This window comes from Athene cunicularia (genome assembly GCF_003259725.1).
Source record: "Athene cunicularia isolate RWA chromosome 1 unlocalized genomic scaffold, athCun1 chr1_part1, whole genome shotgun sequence".
Taxonomy (NCBI): Eukaryota; Metazoa; Chordata; class Aves; order Strigiformes; family Strigidae; genus Athene; species Athene cunicularia.
The window spans coordinates 71,541,974-71,562,693 of NW_020799091.1; the positions used below are offsets into that span (position 1 = coordinate 71,541,974).

Genomic DNA, 20,720 nt, shown 5'->3' on the forward strand with positions numbered 1-20,720 from the left:
CCCGGGGCGGCTCGGTGGGGCTGGGCTCTGCCCCACGGGCCGCTGATGCTCGGGAGAGGGGCGGCAGCCGAGGGAAGGGGACCCGTGTCCGACTCTGTCCGTCGTTCAGAGCCGCAGGGTAAGCAGTCGTGCGGAGGGGGTAAGCATTCGCCTTCTACGTGTTTCAGAGATGTTTGTGGCAGAAATCTTTGCTTTTCTAAAGAAATCTGTAATTCTTTTTAAAGTAGGAATTTTTTAAATATACTGATATAGTCAGGTGGTGATACTCATGTGAGGTACAGGTGACTAACATGGTTCTAGGGGACGTGCGTAGGGGTGACTCTAAATGGAAGGCAAACGCTCGATACTTCATTTTGTTTTCTCAGCCAGATGAGAGAATCACTTTTTTCCCCTCGCTTCCGGGCTGACACATTGTGCCGTGGTCCTCCTGGTCACATCCCTTCCGAACAATAACATCCTCTCAGCTGCCAACTCCCGGACAAAAGTAAATGTTTCCTAAGAGGCTAAGACAGATTAATAGCGAAGTTCCCAAATAGAAGCTTCTATTAAAAAAAAAAAAAGTTTCATTTTGGATTTTAAAATGACATTTTTCTGTAGATATTCTGCAACTTGTATGAGAAAGGTGTGCATGTGTATCTGCGAGTACCTTTTTTTCTTTGTTTCTTAATTTGGGGAAAGAAGGTTCCATTGTAATTTAGGAATGCAGTATTCTAACTTCTTAGAGACTGCTGCTGAGTACATTAGGGTCTGGCCGTGTTCAAACGGCCCCACAATAGTATACAGGGTTATAGGGATGTTTATGTGCAGTTCTCAAATACAGACTGATAATGTGAATTTCAGATTGAGGATAATCCAGGATCAGGAAGAAAGCAATATTTATATAAAGTGCTGAAATAAAGGCTGTTCAAAGACATGATGTTATCTTGGAGGAGATGTTTGAATTGCACTGTAGGTTTTTGTGCTCTGAATATTGTACTGTAAAACGTGTCAGTGAGTTAGGATGAACCTTCATGCATTTTTAGCCCTTTTTCTTCCTTGACCCTCCCACCTGAGAGTACAGTGGCACGAGAAGCAGGTTTCTTTAATTATCTGACAGGAATATGTAGTCATAAAAATGTTTTTGAGTAAATCTATCCGTTCCATGGTAGCATGCTTCATACAATTCTGCATCCTTTGGTTTCTGCTTGAAGTAAAATTACAGGGGCTCATTTTGTGCTGGAACAACCTTTCGTATTATCTAAGGGAGGTTTCTGTATTCTCTTACAGACACCGTGAAAGCAAAATTTACCTCTGGGTGTTCTAGTGGTATTTAATAATGGTATTTGTATAGGTGGGCAATACCTTGATAACCTGTGTCGGGTAACTTATTTTGGAAAGCTTTTCTGGGAATACACCCAGTCTGGCTTGTACTGACAGGCTTGGGAAGAAAATAAGGTTTTTCTTGCGTGCCAAAAGACGATACGGTACTTATTTTCTTATGTCAGATGGGAGATGAAAATCCAGTATATCTTACTGATTTGTTTATAGCAAGTTGCAGACACAGATTCCTACAGTGCAACTGTTAAGCATTTGCTTCACCTCCACGGGGAATCTTATCTTGCTGTTTCAGGTGGTAAATGTCTTTCATAAGAAGTTTTTAGAAATCCACGCTTAGTTTCACTTACACCAATCCATCATGATGAAATAAGTGTTGCCATCTAGCCTGACTTGATGCTTATAGCTGGGAAGAAATCCACTAATTGCAAATTGTTTAGTATTTTCTGAGGCAGTTTCCGTGTTTGACATGGATGCGTTTTCTGTATCAGGACTTATTTCAACGGAAGTTGTTCACCAACACAATTGCTCTTTGTTAGTGATTAATTCAGTCTTTATTAGTGATTAATTTTTTTCTCACCCCAAGCTGTTCTTGTAGGGTTTTTCTGTATACTGTGAAAAGTGCTCTGTTGGGCAAGGCAAACAAAATACAGCAAGTGCAATTCATGGTTTGCATTCAGGGCGCCTCAGTTCATCAGAAGACTCTTCAAAACAATCCACAGGGAATATCCAAAGCTGGAAAAGGAGTAAGTAGCCCAGAGTAGGATATTAGAGCAGGATGTGAAAGAGCATCTAAGACTGGGTGACGGTTGCTTAATGACTGATGCTGCGATGTGTGCGTGTCAGTCACTAGGCGGCTTTCTAAAATGCCCCTGCCTAAGGAGGACAACTAAGGCTCACCAACACAGGCATCCCATTTTTCTCTTCAAGGGGTTTGATGGTGTTGGAAAGCATCATTCAGGATGTTTACAGCATATACTTGGTCCTGAAATTCATACCTTAAAGAAAAAAAAAAAAAAGTACTGTCAAATGTCAGTGTTGGTACTTACCTGAAAAAGCAGAAACAGGATGAGCAGCGTGGAGTTTCACTGGCAGAGGTCTTTGGAAGCAAGCAGAACTTGCTGACAGAAGGACACCCGGGATTAAACTGCATTTGAGAGCAGCTGGACATTTATGGCTTGGTCACCAGCTTTTTTACTGTTACTGGGCTCACCTGAGATCTTGAAGTAAAGTCCCAGCTTTATCATATGATGTAGAAAAATGAACCGTAACCACATCTTTTAGAGCAGAGAATGGCATGATAAGCAAGGGAACAATAAGCACATTTTATAGCCAACCTGAACTTGGCAGGCGTAGAATTGGAGAGCAGGACTGAGCCACAGAGGTTTAGTAGTTCAGACTGAGATTTGGGAAAGATACCTATTTGTGCTACATTACATACAATGAATTAACAGCTTTAATATATTAAAAACATAGTGGGAAACAGGAACAAAACTGACAAATGCTCACAAGACTTACTTCTATCATCTGTTTTTACTTAACTTGTGGTCGTCATGTGTCTGCCTTAAGGGAGGTGGAAACTTGAGTACTGTAATTTTACATAAAAGGCTGTGACATTTCCACGCTGGAATTGTTAATTACTCTCTTACAACATTATATCTGTATTTAAATGGTTGCTTTTAGCAAGACAACTGTAGTGACATACTTGTGAGAAAAGCTGAAAGTCCAGGGCCAAGAAATACTTAGCCCCCGCCTTACTTTTACTCCCTAGAACGTTACTGACAGAGTCCTTATAGATATCTGCAGTAGGTACTTGCATACTTCAGATGCAATAGAAATAGTTTAGTAGCTGCCTCCGTTGCAGTATCTAACAGAAATGTAGGACTGGTCCTGGAGTTTTTTAACAGTATTGCACAGGTCATGTTAACCTCTCCCATAAGTCTGCATCGTTCTGAGTTTTCACATTAAGTTCTTAATATTACCATTTTCAGCAAGCCCAACGATTAAAAAAAAAAGTGTGCAGATTTTCTGGGTTTACTATGGTAATGCAATTTAAACAACATCTTAGTGAAGAACTCATCTCCTGAAACACTAAGATTTGACAAGCCTGACGGCATGTTCTGTTCCTTTCTTGAACGTAAAGAGTTGTCACTGTGACTCTTGATGGTGTCTGGAGGACTGGGACAGTAAAAACAGTGCAGGTCATTTCTCAGAATCACCCTGCAATCTGTGCAGCACTGGGACTACCTTGGATGTTATCCTGCCATTCCTGTTTAACCTGACATGGCCCCTACCACTGTGGAGAAGGATGTGGGAAAAAGACAACTGTCAAATCAAATCTTGCACTAGTAGAAGCTTTCAGCACCTCACTGGCTGTGTGCATGTGTGAGTGAGGGGCCGGGCTCTGGGTTGTCCTTCTCCTGACTGTGCGTTAAGAGGTGAATGTTAAGTCCAAACTTGTTGAGGTGGTTGGTTTCGATGACTATGGGACCTGTTGATTGTTGCTGGCAGCCTTGGATCTGGACAACAGGCTGGAAGCTGATTAACATTTTAGTACTTGGAGTCTGAGTATCGAGTACTGAGGAATTCTTGCTTCCAGCTCTGCTGCTGACCTGCGGCACCTGCAGTGCCATTTCTTGGTGTTGGTAAATAGAAATCAGGTCTTTCCCTGGCACTTCCATGTTTGTGCCCTGTTTCTAGTTGTCCAGCTTTGCCAAACTTTTAATTGTACATAGGCTGAAGCTTTTCGTCTTGGTCTGAAGGTTTAAGTCTCTGGGGAACTTCAGTCAAAACAGTGCATGTTCTTTTGAACCCAGGGTTAGGATGTGGTGGTCGTTCGTCTATGTTCAAATACTCTCAAAGATGGTTTTTTTGAAATCATTTTTCACTTCAGTGCTTTGGGATAGGAACTCCCATTTGGGTAGGGGAAATGACCTCTGTGTAGAGGATGCCCCCCGTGTTTTGTTTTTACCTCTACCTTTGAATTTGGCCAAATACGTTCATGTTTGTAAAAAACAGATAGCATGTGCTCAGTAAAAGTGGTTTTGGTATGTGTGTGTATCTTTGTTTTATACCAAATAAAATCTGCATTGGTTTTATCTTCAGTGAGCATGCTCAAACCTCTTTCTTTCCCATAGAAGAGCTCAGCGTGGGACAGCGACAATTACAGCCATGTAACTGCGGCACTGGGGCTGAGCGGGGAGGAGTGTGTCATCCCAGCCTCCCGCTGATGCCTTCTCCTCTAGCCCCTCTTCCCCTGTTGCTGGTAGTCCTAAGGAAGATTCCCAAATCCAGCGTGTGGCTTTCCAGTGCTTAATAATGGAAGGGGCTATAGGTGAGAGGGAGAAGATGTTGATGACAGATGGGGGTAAACACAAGGGGGCAAGGGAAGGGAATTGCATTCAACTTGTAGAGAACAGGATTTGTTGGGCAAAGGGCTGGGATGTGCATGAGATAAGGGACTGGGATTTGATGAGGAGGAGCAGCGGGAAGCTGGGACTGGTTTAATTGGAAAGGTCAGCTAGGAGCATATGGGAGGGAAGGAAGGGATATGGAGAGAGCAAGCTGTGAGGAGAAGTAGGGACCAAGAGCTGGGCTGCAGTGAGGTGCTAGGAATTGCCCGGAGACCATTGTTTGGAGGAGATGGAGGCAGGGGAGAGAGCTCAGGGGGGTGGAGAGCAGGGTGAGGCAGAATCCAAATTGTAGAGGGAAAACTGGTAGCTCTTCAAAGACAGGTTTTCCTGCTTCTCTGTTCAAACAGCTATGTAGACAACTGGCAGTGGACCAGCTCCTCAGTGGAGTGCTGGTCCACAGTGCAAGGGTGGCTTGCCTTCCATTATTCCTTCCTCAGCCCTTACAAACACATTTCTCCTGCAAACCAGACTCCTCTCTTCCCCTCTGCATATTAACTGCACCACAGCTCTCCTAGCAGCATCAGGGTGAAGTGCATGGGAAGAAGTGCTCTCCTGCAAAACTGAAGTTTTAAAGCTTAAGCTTGTAAAAATAGAGCCTTCCCCTGCCTCTGGTCCTGTCAGACTCAGCCTGTGAGTACAAGGGATGATGCGAGAGCTGTCTCATCCAGCTGCCTTTGCCGGAGGTGCGTTTGGGAGAGCCTTTGCGGTCCCTTCTGTGGTGGGTGTCGCCACCAGAACAGAGGAGTCTGGAGGAGGTCCTTGTCCCTGGCCTTGGTTCAAGTGACAGATGTCGCACACTGGATTTGAAAGTCACAGTTCTAGCAGTGACTCACATGTGTACCACTGACATCTATTGTTTTCAGCATGAGGTGTTTAAAAAATGCCAGGAAACCTGTGAAATATGTGCACGCTGTTCCAGAGGCGCTCGATGTCTGTGCTGCAAAGTCAAGCACTAAAGGAAATCTGCTGCCTCCCCTTTCCTGCTCCTTGACAGTCATCTATGACAAGTGGTTGTTTTTTTCTCCTCTGCAGCACTCTGTCAACACATGAGGTTAAACCCATCTGGGGAAGGAACGGGTCATGCAACGTGTCTGACACCGTGAGCACTGTCTGGTCTGTGGCAGAAGTTAGAAAGCATGCAGGAATCCAGTAGGAGACTGAAGGAGAAAGGATGGGGGCAGTGTCTCATGGCTGAGGTATTCAAAAGCTCTTAAGAGGAACTGGACTCAGTCCCTGGCGCCAGACTATCTGTGAGATGTTAGACAAGTAAGTAAGCTTTTCTGAAGAGGCCAAGTCCGTATCGGGCTGCCAGCAGCTGAGTGACACTTTTGGTATGCTGGAGTTGGTTTTGCAGAACTGCTGTAGCAGCGGTCAGCATGCGGGTGGGCCTTGTCAGGGAGCACCGGTGGCTCACGGGGTGACTCTGAACCCCTGAGTGAGCAGCTAGTTGTGAAAAGGGCAAATGTACAGTGGCACCGACATGATCTCTGTCTTAGCTTCCCACGTCCCAAGGGGATGAATTCACATTTTTAATAGCTACAGAGAAATGTCAAGTGAAATAACGGCCCTCTGTCTTGGAGAAGAGTAAGCTGCATGGTTTAATTAGCTTTGAAGTCAAGGTTGAAAGAGGATAGGGGTGCACAGCATCGTGAGCAGCAGTGTGGGAGAAAGGTAATCAAGCTATGGACAATACTGGCATAAGAACAGATTTTTGTACGTGAGCAATGAATCATTTCAGCCTGGAAGTTGGAAGAAAGTGGGTTTTCACCATGAGAACAGTGTGGCAGGAAGGGAAGGAAAAAAGACAACTTGTTTTAAAAGACAACTCTGTTAATTTAGAAATAGAAAAGAACTGATATGGTAGACAACCATGTTATGGCAAGATATGAAGTGTGTGGTCCAGGAGCCCTGTGATCCAGGGAAAGTTCTGTACAGAGTGCTGAAGTTTCCTGAAAAATCAGCTTTAATGGACAAAAAGACCCGAGCACCAGTCTAAAGATGCTTTGTACATTTTCTTTGTGCTCTGTGAAAAGGAGGCAATGCTGACCTTCTGGGAAATGTTGTAAAATAGTTTGTTCTGGAGTACTCTGCAATAGGTTAATGTCTCTAACATTTCCTAGGAGGAAATCTGGTAATTTTGTCTTTGCCAGTATTTGTATGAAATATATTAGAGCTGTACAATAAATCGAGAACAAACTCCACACCATTTACTTAGTAATTTTTGCCCTAGTTTTTTGCGAAGACGAGAGCTGAGGGGAAAAGAAAGGTGGTATGTGTTTATGTAAGCAAAAGCTGGGTGGTTGTTCACTTGCAATAGGTAGAAATCTGGGCTGTGTAGGCAAGCAGAGGGTGTGGGGCCATACAGCCCTGGCTGCTGATGAGCTGTCTTTAATGTTTTGCAATAGATCTGTGAAATGATTAGCCCCTCGTTTATGCACATGCATGAAACAGTACTAGTTTCAGGTGTGCTCTGGATAGCATTCTAAGTGCAGCAAAGATCTAAGTGCACTTGTTAAAGCAAAGCAATAGTAATGGGCTGCAGGAGATCAGTCGAAGTACAGCAGAGGCCCCTCCAGTGGAAGTTTTGGAAATCTTTCTTCAGCTTTTCACAGTCATTTCAGTAACTGCTTGAGAAAGGATGACTTGGGTGAATTGTCTCCTCCCTGTCCTTTTTTTTCAAAAAACAGTTTAAGAACAATTAGTGATACCTTTGTCTCAAATTGATTTAAAGACGATAGGATGGGACATTTGTCACCCACCCCAAATTGTTCTTAAAATCATAAAGGATGGAGACTTCCCTTATCCTCCAGCAGTCCTTTATTCCAATATGTCAGTATATCCACTGATGTATATGAATCCTTCATTTAGTTTAAGCCTACTACTTCTCTTACTGGCTGTAGAAAACAGCCTGCTGCCATTTCTTTGTGCTAATTTGGTCTTACCACAAGCATGTAATTATATGAGTCATTTCTACACAACAACACCACCACTCCTAATCAGCCTTCAAGCCTGTTAGTTTCCAATTCAGGCCTCAATTTAACAATTCTTGCTTTGATAAAGCGCTTTGGTTCATTCATCCTTTCATATGGAGCAACTTCCACATGACACCTGATTCAAGCCCCAGAACTACTTCCAGTTCTGCATTAATGCCACCAGATAAATCTTTTAGTTGTTTATATAACCTCAATTTCTTGCTTGAGGAGGTGCTTCTGCATACCTGAAACTTGGTCTTGGCTGTTCACAAAGGTTCTTATGTTTTATTGTTGGGTGCTCTAAGACATGGAAACTGATAGAAAGGAGGACTTGAGCTGCTTCTTTCTGATCAAGTGACTGTTGATTATACTCTGCAGCAGATGAGCCGTCACTTTAGCATCAATTTCATTTTGCACCTTAAACTGTAAATTGGAAACCGTATTTTCCTATTGATAACAAATTCTCAGTAAAATATTTGTGTTATTTGGCTCTTCTAAGACCTTACAATTAAAGCAATTACATTCAGATTGGAGGTAACTAGCTGATACTTCCTAAACTTTGTTCCTTAATGGGAAGGAGTTAAAATCTTGGCAGGTAATGTAGGTTATGTGTAGCTGTCTTGATATTTCTGCACTGGAAAATGGCCATCTTGCTGCTTATAGCTCTCCACTACAGGTTAAGTATTACTTGTAAACTGCTAATGCTAACTTTGAAAGAAACAGCTAGTCAGCGGTTTTAAGACTGAACAAACTCAGCTTATTTCTAAAGCGAGTTTCAGGTTTCTTGGAGCTGTCGAAACCTGTCCTGTCATGTCTGTACCTACAGCTCTGCAGATTCCCGCTGGGAGGAATTCCACCCCCAAGACACTGAGCTCCTCAGGCCTGCCCCTGGAGCACTTCTCAGTGGGTAGAAGCAGAGAGTGAAATCACTTTACTGGCTACAGATCAGGTGGGTGATACCCCATCCTTATGGCAAAAATCCCACCCTTCTGAAGAGTTAGGCTGTGCCTTTAATAAAGTTTATTTTAAAAAATCTTTCCTATTGCATGGGAGTTAAAAGTCCAGGATAAAACTGGTAAGAACTCTCTAGGGAAGGTGAGTTATTCCTTAAACTAAAGCAGCTGTAGTACTAGAAGCATCTAACTGTGAGCAGTCATTTGAATACCTCTAATGTCATATGTGCAATTAATACGGAGCAAAGTTTACATCCTTTGTAGAGTCAGGTTTTGGAATAAGTGCCAAAAGTTAAAATGAGGTTGATTATTGTAACCAAGTGCTTTCATACATGCATAGTATAATTGTCTAAATAAAGTGTGAACATCTACAAGAAAAAAAATGCACATCTATCTTGCAAATTTTCTTGGATGAAGGCCCAGGATGGAGCATCTTCCTTTTCAGAAGCATTTTTTTTTTTTTCTGGGTAAAAAACTGTCTGGATGGCCAGGCCCAAAGAGTTGTGGTGAATGGAGTTAAATCCATTTGGTAGCCGGTCACGAGTGGTGTCCCCCAGGGCTCAGTATTGGGGCCACTCCTGTTTAACATCTTTATTGATGATCTAGACGAGATCGAGTGCACCCTCAGTCAGTTTGCAGATGACACCCAGTTGGGTGGGAGTGTTGATGTGCTCGAGGGTAGGGAGGCTCTGCAGAGAGACCTGGACAGGCTGGAGCCATGGGCTGAGGCCAACTGCAGGAGTTTCCATAAGGCCAAATGCCGGGGGCTGCCCTTGGGCCACAACAACCCCCAGCAGCGCTACAGGCTTGGGGAGGAGTGGCTGGAGAGCTGCCAGTCAGAGAGGGACCTGGGGGTGTTGATTGACAGCCAGCTGAACAGGAGCCAGCAGTGTGCCCAGGGGGCCAAGAAGGCCAATGGCATCCTGGCTTGTGTCAGCAATAGCGTGGCCAGCAGGGACAGGGAAGGGATCTGACCCCTGTACTCAGCACTGGTGAGGCCGCCCCTCGATTCCTGTGTTCAGTTTTGGGCCCCTCACTACAAAAAGGACATTGAATGACTTGAGCATGTCCAGAGAAGGGCAATGAAGCTGGTGCAGGGTCTGGAGCACAGGTCGTACGGGGAGCGGCTGAGGGAACTGGGGGTGTTTAGTCTGGAGAAGAGGAGGCTGAGGGGAGACCTCATCGCCCTCTACAGCTCCCTGAAAGGAGGTTGCAGAGACCTGGGGATGAGTCTCTGTAACCAAGTAAAAAGCAACAGGACAAGAGATAAAATGGCCTCAAGTTGCACCAGGGAAGGTTTAGACTGGATATTAGGAAGCATTTATTTACAGAACGGGTTGTTAGGTGTTGGAATGGGCTGCCCAGGGAGGTGGTGGAGTCCCCATCCCTGGAGGTGTTTGAGTAGAGTCAACATAGCGCTGAAGGATATGGTGTAGTTGGGAACTGTCAGTGTAAGGTTAATGGTTGGACTGGATGATCTCCAAGGTCTTTTCCAACCTAAACAATTCTGTGATTCTGTGATTTAGTACTTAAATATCATTAATGTCCCATAACAAGAAAGTAGACTTTGTTTTGTTTAAGATTCTTAATAGAGATGGATTTGATAATTTTATTTCATTGATCTGATGGCTCAGAATGTATAGCATATTTTTAAAAAGTCACATTTTCAAGCATTACACTATTAACAACAATGTAAGCTTAGCTTTTTTTTTTCTTCTTAAAAACAGAGAAGAAAACAGCTCCTAACTTCAGGAACGTACATGGCCTATATTACTTCAAGTGTTTTGCAGAAATCATTTTGTCTTGGAGTGGGGATTAGTTTAACAGAAATAGTTTTTACTTTGTGAACCAATTCTTGGGTTAGGGAAAATAGGAGGTAAGGTAATTAACAAAATTTAGTTTCTTTGAGAATACTGAACTCAGTCATATCACAGTTACAGTAATCTTGGAACAGAAGCTATATTAGATTGATAAACACCTAAACACCCTTGGTTGATTATAAATATGCAGAGTGGCTGGAGGAAAGAAAGACAGCATACAGAACATCTGTAGCTCTTCAAGGAGAATTTAATTCTGATCACCATCTCCTATCATTATTTTCAGTCCTCCCTTGTTTGATCCAGTTCAAATATTCAGGCGATGTTAGAATAGTGAAAATTTACTGAGTACCCTTAAAAAGCTTATTTTTAGAAGGAAGTTCCCACATATGTGAGGAAAACATATTGCAAAAGCAAAAGAATGGTTTATTTGGATTGAACAGCAACAACAATGTTGAAAACTAGTAGCATTAAGAGCATCAATTCTTGGGCCTCCTGAACAAAGGGTTTCTGTAGGTTTTTTTTACTGCAGGAAATAGCTGTAATTTTCTTAGATCTCAGTTTTCCAAGTTAACACACTTGGTAATGTTGAAGAAGAGTCCCTTTCTCATTAAATAACAGTTCTGAGCTTTGTAACTTACCTGATTACAAGCTTTTACGTCTTCCCACATATGCTAAAACCTACCCATTACTGTAAAACCTGATATGCTTCTCGCTTGCAGATTCAGTGCAGAGGTTCCCTTCTAGACTGCAGGATGAACTTTAGTGCAGGGGGCAAGTTCTTCCCACTGAAAGCAGTGGTACCTGCACTGCCCTGTCAGCAAGCACATGCACTGCATACATGGTAGGATAGTGAACTACTAAAGTCACACTCCCAAGTGGAGAACACCTGTGCAGTTCAGCCAAACTTTTCCTCTGGAAAGGTTAAAGAACTACTTCTTCTTAAAACAAGTTCCAGTCTTTTAAAAAAAAAATCACATTGTTGACGAGGATGGACGAGTACAGTCAAAATGCAGCAACTCTGAATGACTGGAGACACTGTTTCCAGCTATTCATAAGGAAATGAGACAAGAATAGCCTGAGATGGGTTTCACCTCCTTTAACTGGAGCTGTAATATTTCATGCTCAGACTTGCTGACTCTATGGATCATACTGCCATCAAAACATAAAAGAAGTGATATACTGCTTGAAAAGTACAGCAAAGCCCTCAGATTGTGTCACTGGGAAAACAGTGCCTGCTCAAAGGTGGTCACACTGTGAGCAGAAGCCTCACCAGTGATTTCATAAGCGACCAAGAAGTGACCATTTCTTCAGTGTTCTTATGGAAAAAGGGCAAGGTGTGAAGGAAATATTTATCCTGAGGTCTAAGTGCCTTTTTTCATTAAGATGAAAAATAATCCCAGTGCTAACTGGTCACTACAGTAACAGATACCTCAATTTGTATGCAGCTAGTGTGGTTTTGGTGTAAAATGCATGATAAGATAACATAAGATAAATAAAACTGTCCACCAGTACCTCACACTGGAATGAGCATTCTGCCTAGGCTCCACCTCATGCCACCTCAGAGGACAGGCAAAGCCCCCCGTGCATTGCTGCTCTGCACAGTGCTAACGAGCAGCTTCTGCACTAGACCCCCAACTCCCCAGCCCGGGGTCTGTGCAGGTACAGCAGAGGGGTTAACACAAGGTGCCCATTTCATCTCCTTTATTACAAAACTCAGACTAGCTCACTGCGTGTGTACAAGGGAAAAAACCTCACAGCAGCGGTACCTGATGCAGGCTGGCAGGCCATGCTTGGGGAAGGCAGTTCAGTGGAGTACATCCTTAGTCCTCCCGCAGCTCCTCAGCTGTTCTGGGAGTGCCTAAGGCAGAGGCTGGGTTGCATGGAACTACTATCAGTGCAGCTGGTCTGGTCAGAAACACTGACTTTTGAACCTGTTGATATGCTTTTGATCAGCAAGTTTCACTATTTGATTAGGATAACTACATTGCCTTTAGTTTTGATTTGCTGTTTCATGTCTGCCAGTCCCCTCTGATTTGTTTTAGTAACGGGTGAATCACCATTCCCTGTTCTCCTTTGCCATAACATTTTTAATTTGACAAAGAGTATCGGATCTTCCTTTGCCATCTCTTCTACTCAACTGAAACAACCCAGGTGTTTACTCACAACATGAAAATTGCACTGTACTTCTGGCCACCTTTTGTCCTGCTCTGTGACTTTTCAGGGATTTTATGTCCCTTCAGAGATGACCAAAGCTACATGGGATGCTGGTAGCAGGGACACATGGGGGTTTTATAGAGCAACAGAAGGTTGTGATTTTGACTTCAGTTCCCAACACCATTTGTTTTTTTAACTGTTCCTGCTGTTATGTGAGCACTAACCAGAATGATTCCAAGCTTTTTCTTATAGGAAACAGCTATTTTAAAGGGCATTGCACTTGTATAGATGGAGATGCTTTTCAGTAAGTGCTATCCCACATTTTACAGTCAACCTTGGGTTGCATAATCCTGAGCAACTGAATATTCCAGACATTATTCACCTTTCTATTCACTCCCTTCTCCAGATCCAGCAGCACAAACCCATGGATGACATTGCTAGCAACTTCTCTCTATTGTGAAAACTGAAGATAAGAAACAGAACCAAGAATAAATGCTCAGTTATTAATCCTGATATTCTTCCTACAGTGACTAGGACAGCACGAGCTAAGACTCCCTGCCAAAGAACTTTCCAAATATCATCTTATAAAACAAAGTATATCATCCAGACCTCCTTTGTCTGCATGATCATTCACTCTAAGAACAGAGTCAGAAATTATAACTCCTCCCTATCACAGCCATACTGACATCAATTTATATTTTATTTCTCAATATAATAATGTTTACTTTTAGTTGTAGCTTGCAGCCCTTCCTAAAATGATGTTCCTATGTGGGAATCATTAATTATATTTGAAGGAAGGCAACTCCAAGTCAATTCTGTACCTCAAGAAGAGGGCTGAGTTGCTAGCTTTGCCTTGAGGAAAGACCTGCCACTATCAGCCCTTTTCACTTGTGAGCTGAAATACGAAGTTTATATGTATATGTCAAGCCACAGTAAGTTTTGCACCACTATTAATCAAATGAGAAGAGATGACATATTTCTGACTTGACTATAGATAACAAATATTATTTGTGCTAGTGCAGCTAATGGTATAACTCGATGTAAAACAATGAACTCCACAAAAGCTACCACCACCTTGTACCTGCTACTTCCCAGTGACTCCAAGGTGTATGTGAAGTAAGGGAGTACTAAAATGAAAAAGAAAGATGAAGTACTTCACTGACCTAGAATGGTAACACCATCTTCATACCTAACCTGAAACCTGAAGACAAAGCAGGCGCTCTAAGCAGCACTGGCCTTTCTTCTCGAGAAAGGAATGCTTGGATGAAGCTGCAATCAGCACACCCAAAGCTGAAATTATTGCAGTGTCTTGTCCACACAATTGAATGTTTAGATAAGTATGTACACAAGTCAGCCAATAGCAGAAAGTCCAGCAGGTGTTTATTTCCCCTCCTTCACCACTATTATCCCCACAACATGGGGAGCTTTCACCATATCTTGCTTTTTCTCTCTTCCCCACTCACTCTTGTAGTGTGCCATTTAACCCCATTCAGGTACTAAGCTCCCAAACTAGGGCTCAGAGCATCTGCGCTAAGTGCTGAAGGCCAAAAAAAACAAACCCTGACACTGCAGATAGTTGCTGTCCTCCTTAAATCCTCACAGCCTAAACTGCAAGTATTGGAAAGACTCTTGTTGCTGTAGCTATCAACACTATGAAGAAGATGCATCAGGGGATAGTGTTATATTCCAGTTCTACAAACCTCTGGTTACAGTAATTACTTCAGCACTGTTAAAAGACATTTGGTGCAGTAGCACCCAGTTTCTTGCATACAAGAGAAACCCACCACTAGGAAGGATAGGACTTAATATGCATTATGGCCCCCCCTGACACAGCGCTTGGCCCACCCCCAGATCAAAGCTGACACACCACACAGGCTTTAGGTGTTTCAATAACAAGGGAACAGAAATCACCAAAAGTTTTGGACAGACCATCTACCATAGCAGTCTTACCCAGGACAGCATGATATTCCTTGGATACCTAGCATGCTTTTATGTTTGAAGGAATCTTAAGACACCTGCAGCCTTACTGACGTGCTCATATCTTAAAGGACAAAATGGTACACTGATGGAAATCAGGTTAAGTGCTGCTTCTGATTTTGTGCTTTATGAACAGATCAGAACTAACACACAGAAAACCTGTGGCACACATCCTGTAAGTACAAAGAAAAGGCACAGCAGCCTGTCTCCCTTAAAGGAAGGAAGCAAATTTGGGGACATCCTTAGATGGCTTATGTTCTCTCTGCTCCACCGAAACCTATGGGTCATATCCCTTTCTTTACTTCCGCTATCCCAAACTAAAATCAGAGACTTACCTCAAGTGACCCCATGTGCTGGAAGCTGTTATTTCACAATGACTATTACTAACCAGCTGATGCAACCCAGAAGAGTATCATCTGGTGTTTTGCTTTCTGGTATTAATCTGTGTCAGCATCAAGACATTCAGCCAGGCAGTTTAGGACTGAAATTCAGGATCAGGCAGTGGATGATAACCAACCTGATTAAACTAAAATCTGGAAATAAAATTCATAAATATAACATGGAACCTCATGACCTACTTCTCCCTGCCTCTGTAATAACAACTTCAGAAACTTAACTAGTTAAAAAAATAAATTCAATCTGTTTCTTATAGCCTAAAGTTAAGTATTTTAACACTTCAGCAAAACCCTTTTAAGTTGAGTGTTCACTTTCTCTGAGGGAATGCAAATCTGGTTTTCTGCAAATAAAAGTGGGAAAGTGTCCTTTAATTGCAGTTTTTTAAATTATTGCCATCTGATTAACCAAATTTGTATAAGCTAGCAATGTAGCATAGCTTTGACACTGTGCTTAGGCACAGAAGTGAAGTCTATTCTACACCCACCCCACCCCTCCTTTTTACATATATATCCACTGTGTTTATATGGGATACTTTCAAACTCCAAAACATTAAAAAAATTCAGGAAACTAGGAGCATCAGAAAATTAAATGAAAAAACATTACGTTAACAAAAGCTAGAGCTAACCCAAACATTATTAATTTCCCTAGGGCTCCCTTGCATGTACCAATATAAATCCTTTCTGGCTCCATACATGAACCTGGAAGTGGCACTGGCTTTATCCACACTGGCATAACCAGGTATTCAAAAAACCAGGGCTTCTCTCCTTCCCTGCAGACACCTTTCTACACCACCAAGTTCCCTGGTATGGACAGTGCAAGCAATCAATGAAGTCCTTTATTCCAGTATAAATTATTATGAGCTGTCTCCCCCAGTTAAGTTTTAGTCCCTACTAAAGCTTCAAAGCCAATGGCATTTTGAAGGTCTGCAAACCCACATGGGGTGGTGCAAAACAGATTATGATCAAGTAAACAGCATAGGATAAAGGCACAGTAGATAAAGTATCCAAACCAGATCATTTTATTACCTTAAAATATGAACTGATTCTAATATTTAATCACTTGGTCACAACTGCTTAATTTCCATAGCAAAAGCTTGTATAAGCTTGTATAAATTGCAAGTATCAAATGGAGATATGAAACATCATTTGAGTCTGCAACACAGATTCAGATATGATTGGCCAAGCATTTACACTCTCTTTATATGTATGCACCTTTTGTAAGGCACCACCATATTTATCAGACTAATATCACCCTAGAACTTCTTTCAAAATTGCTAAAGGCTTTTTAGATTCAAGAAAACATAGTAGTGATGTGAGATTACTCTTAAAAAAATTATCAGTTATTTTCTTTGTTCTGGAGTAGAAGGTGGTCAGTGCTTCCCTGTGAAAGTCTTTGATTTTGTGATCAATTACGATGGTGTAGTTTAATGACTTTTGACGTATCCCATGGCCCTTGTTTTAGGATAAGGTATGCAGAAGCCTACAAAGCTGCTCAGCATTTAGGACTGCAAGACTAAGAGCAGCAATTGTTTACAACACTGTTCCCACAGTAAAGCTGCCTGTTTAAGACATTTCCTGGCTTTGTAATTCACTATTTCCTCCACGCTTTCCTTCTCTTTCACTTTGCAGGCTTATTTCTGCTGGAAGTTATTTTTCAGAGGGACACTCCCAAAAATCCCAGGCCAAGAAGTATCTGTGGTTTCTCAACTGTGTGGTAGTAAACTCTCCTCCCCAAACTTGGGAAGCGAGACCCTCCTCCTGCACTGCAAATAAAGTTGCATAGACTGCTTCTTAAAAAGAGCATTTTTCAATATAGAGACATTTGAAATTGTTATTCTACATGTTTTTCTCTTTGGAATGTGTTCAAGCTACTCAGCAGCTTTGTCCTACTTTCTGTAACTGATTATGACAGAGATTGTACGTAGCCAGCATGGGGTATTTAGTGCCTGCTTTCCTGCTGGATGGTGTGTGCCTCCTGGTCATGCTTTATCTTCTCTTGCTTCTAAGTTTCAGCAGGTCATGAGTTCAGCATTTTGGCGAGGAATAGTCCCTGCTGATGCATCTGTAACTTCTCTGGTTTCTCCCCAAAAAAGGTCCTCACCTCACATCTTCAAGAAAAGCACATGAAGCTGAGGCTTCTGATTACTCAAATTCCATTCCCACACTTGTGCAGAAGCAGAGATCATGTCTGCCAAAGCTGAGGTCAAGCATGTTATTCCTGTGACCTACTTCAAACAGAGTTAAAAGAAACATTGAACCTTCCTTTGAAAAGCATGTGAAGCATATTAGTTTCCTGGGTTTTACTGTTACAAATTAGACTCAAGGAAGCTCCTCTGACCAATACCGTCCGAAGAGAGACTGCAATTCAAGTTAAATTATACAAGAAGGACCATGCTCTCCATGCCAACCTGAAAATTGTCTCACTGATTATAAAGATCACAGGATCTGGCCTCCTCGTTGTTACAAGCTGCTCATGCTATCTATTAAGGTTGCTAGACTTCCTACTGTGAGGTCTTTCCCTCTCCCCAGGAGTAAATCGTAGTAGCTATCACATTAGTAGTAGACATCATTTTAACCTTTGCTATGTACTTGCTTCAGATCAACTCGTTGGAAATTCAGCCAAAAAAGCTTGGATTTTATTCCCCTCCAGTTAAAATTGCTGCAGTCCTTTCTCCAAAAGCAATTCCTACAGTGTTAATAAATAAATAAATTTGGTTTGGTCCTCTCATAGGCCAAAAAGCTTGCATCCTTGGGATAGGGCTAGACTTGGTCAAGTACCAAGTATGTGATACTTTGTCCTTGTTCATTCTTTATCAGAAAAGGTATCTCACACTGTACCGTTCCTCTGCATAGCAAACACGTAACGTACAGCATAAACACACTTGTCGTAGAGTTCCTCCTTTCTGATAACTTGAGATCAGAGTATCAGAGCTAACTAAGAAGCCACTGCAAACAGCACTTCAAACACCTCTCACAAAAAGCATCCTGAAAAATCCAGCGTTACGCCCGTGTTTGTAGTGAGGCTGCTATGGTGGTACTGCTCTTAGCAGTCACAGGATCTCCTCATAGCTACTTGAATTGATAAATTGCCAGTAGTCCCATGGAAGTTAAGATAATTTGCTCTTTTGGACAAAACGTGCAGTGTTGTACAGCTGACTCAAAACATGATAATTTCTCACACACACTGAATTAACTAGCAAGCAACGCACAAAAATACCAGTTTTCCAGATTTTTTTGGTGTTATTCCAAATTCTGTAAATAAGAATCTTTGCAGTTTCCACCTCCCACCTAGACATTATAGATGAATACACTGAAGGATTTAGGTAACTTTTTAGTCTGTTTAAATACCATGTTAGAGCACTGCTTGTGGATTGCTGTGGCCTTTAACACAAATATATGAAAGATGCATTTGCATGGGAATTCAAGCAGCTGCAGAACAGTCCTGCCTTCCTGTCAAGCACTGTGAAACACTGAAATAAGATTAGGGACTTCATTTTGCACATGTCCAGGGACTGAACTTTGCAAGTTCCTTTGCAATTTCAGGTGAAGATTTTCAGCAGTAAGTTGACAATGCAGCAAACAAAAACAAGGACAAATCACTCAGTCCCAAGTACAAGGGCAGCCACATAAACTGCAACATCCTATGTTAGTATAGCAGTATAGCAATACTTTTTGCAGTGAAGACCATAATCTCACAGGTTTTCTTCTTCAGTTTGAAGAGGATACTTATATGTATCAATTGCTGCTCATTACAGTCTTAAGCTGTATTTTCTATTCAAAACCTCACACCAAGTTTATAAGAAAATGCATATTTGCTGGTATGGTTCAGTTCTTGCCAGCTCTGGACCTTACTGGAAAGGAATTGAAATTATTAAACTATTCTTTCAAAGGGATACACACAGGAAAAAAGGATCTATTAGACAGTTGGTGAAATATGCAGTGTTTCAGGACAAGGAGGGGTGTTTTTTGGTTTTCCCACTTTTTCAGTAGAAGAGTCCCTTGGAAATTTGGTACAAGGATTAGTGTCAGTAGTATGAAGAGACTAGGTGTTTTAGCTTACCTTTTGTTGGCAGTGAAGTCCAATTCTGGAAGGAGACTTAAAAATAGATTTTAAAAAAAATCAAGGAATAAAATTCATTGTTGTAACATGAATAAAAATTAAGCCTGTGTATATGGGCCTCTCCTCAACAGGCTGCATAAGCCTTAAGTAATTTTTGAATGTGAAGTTAGACTATTATATTCCTCACCTCTCACCAATGATCCCTCTATTTTGGGCTTACTGGTGAATTTCATTCAAAATTTTTGCTATGGGAATTGAAAACACAGAGAGAGAAGCATCTGTACTGGGATGGTTTATTGATGCTTTCAAGAGATTCAGTCTTCCTGAGGAAGTTAACGAAACAGAATTTCTACTTCCAGAATCTGTACCTGATCTTTCGTCCAAAGAACGGATCTCTTTCTGCATAAAGCTCTCTTTCAGCCAAAGTGATATGATAAGCTTCAGCTTCAAGCTGCACATAAAAATTTGCCTCACTGTATTAAGTCCATTTATTTTGGGTAAGTTTCACTGTCTCAACCTAAAATTTGGTTCAGCTAATAATTCTAATTGTTGTAGAAGTCTCAAGTCCTCACTCAGCATTGACGCCATGGTTTCCAAAGACTTGTCCAAAATGAACACAACTGTATTTGTAATTTAGGAGGAATTTACTTTTTCTACTGCCAGCGCACTTAAAAAAAGCCATGTAAACATCATGGACCGTTGCTATCAGCATTACCTTCCTTGAAAGCAGAGGAGAACTGAAAAGGAGTTGCTCTGCTCAGATCTTTGTCAGGGTTTGTTACTCTTCACCATTTAAGAACAGAGCTCAGACTGTATGCGTCTTCCAGCTTCTCCACAAAAAGGCTTCTGGTTTCCTCGTGTCTGTTAATAGTGTCACACAGTCATTACATATCAATGCCCTTTACAAATTTACCTTGGAGGGACAGACAAGGAGGTAGATCATTCATTAGAGAACACATTTGAAAGAAAGCAGGCTGGACAATATGACTGCAATGTTTCTCTGCAGCAGTAAGTTCTCGTACCAAAGTTAGCCCGTTAAGTTTAATAGTTAAGGAAAAACAGAGTAGGTATTTACTCACACACAATTTTATGAGGGGAACAACTGAGTTGCAGCAAGAAAAACACACTTTTTAGACAAACTGATATTACATCACATTAGTGGGCCACAGAACTTTTTAAAAAAATAAACCTTTTGAGACATGAGAATGAAATCACATTAGCATGCTTTAAATAGCTGAACTGCTCTTCAAAGCTTAAGTTTTCAGCTATTGGCAAAGACAATGATATCTCCTCGTTTGGAAATTAAAAAGCATTTAGCAATAAGTTAAAGCTAGCCTACATGTAAGTGGGCTAAATACTAGGCAAATATTTTTCCCTTTTCACATTTAACATGATACTACAGTTCATCATTTCTGTAGCTTATGTGTTGCTGTGCAATGCCCTACTGAAGTTTCACATTTACTCTCCAAAAGAGAACAAGAGTAAACATCTTTCTTTTAGGATAGTCACAGATGGTAAAGCCAGTAGTATTTGTTTGTCTGTTTAATTAGATGTTTGCTGTTTATCATACACAAGAACTGTAAGCAGAGTCCATGGATTATTCTGAGCAATATGAAACCTCATGGTTCCATTCGAGTTCAATACTGCCTCTTTACCCCACCC

At 41.7% G+C, this 20,720-nt stretch overlaps 2 long non-coding RNA genes across 2 annotated transcripts; one reads left to right on the top strand and one right to left on the bottom strand.

Moving 5' to 3' along the window:
* The first annotated feature begins 6 nt into the window (after nucleotides 1-6).
* On the top strand, nucleotides 7-20,534 carry LOC113486494. Its single transcript, XR_003399598.1, has 2 exons — nucleotides 7-8,648; nucleotides 16,628-20,534. It is a non-coding gene; the product is annotated as an uncharacterized LOC113486494 (long non-coding RNA).
* On the bottom strand, nucleotides 10,875-19,155 carry LOC113486498. The gene is made up of 2 exons (XR_003399599.1): nucleotides 19,059-19,155; nucleotides 10,875-15,136 (listed from the first exon to the last, which is right to left on the bottom strand). It is a non-coding gene; the product is annotated as an uncharacterized LOC113486498 (long non-coding RNA).
* Nucleotides 20,535-20,720: the final 186 nt, after the last annotated feature.